The following is a 648-nucleotide window of genomic DNA, read 5'->3' as shown; positions in this document are numbered from 1 at the left end:
TCTCTCTCTCTCTCTCTCTCTCTCTCTCTCTCTCTCTCATATGAACCCGTTAAACGTCATTTTAAAGTATCCAATAAGTATTCAGTAGTTTTCACCATATTCTTTTATATTAATTGTATACTAATTTTGCGTACATCACGTTATGCGTATGCTATCTCTCTCAAAACATAGTATAATCTAAAAAGAACATCCATTAATAAAAACACAATTGAAACAAAACAGTCTTCATATAGAGAGTACTTCTATTAAATGGCACTTTTTCTCTAAACAATCATTCAATTCTCAAAACGATTCGCTCAGCTGACCTTGAACAACGGGCAGGTTCAGGAACTTCAGGTGTTCTGGCCGGTATCCAGTTCTGTCCCATCCTACACGGGATGAGGTTCATCCTGGAATACGTCATTCCCTAGATGTCCATTCCTTCAGTTCGTAGAATGAAAAGTAGAAATAAGATCATGAGGAGATATGTATGTTCTGTGCGACTGGCGATGCTAATGAACAATGTATAGTGTATGATTATATATAATTACAATGCGTAAAGTGAATTGATACCAGGAGTCGGTACATCTGTGAACTGCAAAAGCTGTTGATTACAGCTAAGAGTACCAGATCGAGTGCACTACTGGATGGATATATGTGCTGTCAGAA

At 37.3% G+C, this 648-nt stretch overlaps 1 protein-coding gene across 4 annotated transcripts in view; it reads left to right on the top strand.

The window, feature by feature from the left end:
* The first annotated feature begins 363 nt into the window (after positions 1 to 363).
* Positions 364 to 648, top strand: part of LOC137630196 (carbohydrate sulfotransferase 10-like) — an 11,891-nt gene continuing 11,606 nt past the window's right edge. Inside the window, exon 1 of one of the 4 annotated variants that reach the window (XM_068361643.1) lies at positions 364 to 467. The gene's annotated coding sequence lies outside the window, so the exon portion shown is untranslated. The remainder of the gene's footprint in view (positions 468 to 648) is intronic. The other 3 variants (XM_068361642.1, XM_068361645.1, XM_068361644.1) reach the window with 3 other exon arrangements.

This window comes from Palaemon carinicauda, chromosome 38 (assembly GCF_036898095.1).
Source record: "Palaemon carinicauda isolate YSFRI2023 chromosome 38, ASM3689809v2, whole genome shotgun sequence".
Classification (NCBI taxonomy): Eukaryota; Metazoa; Arthropoda; class Malacostraca; order Decapoda; family Palaemonidae; genus Palaemon; species Palaemon carinicauda.
The sequence above is the reverse complement of the archived record's forward strand: the minus strand, read 5'-3'. Positions and strand labels throughout refer to the sequence as shown.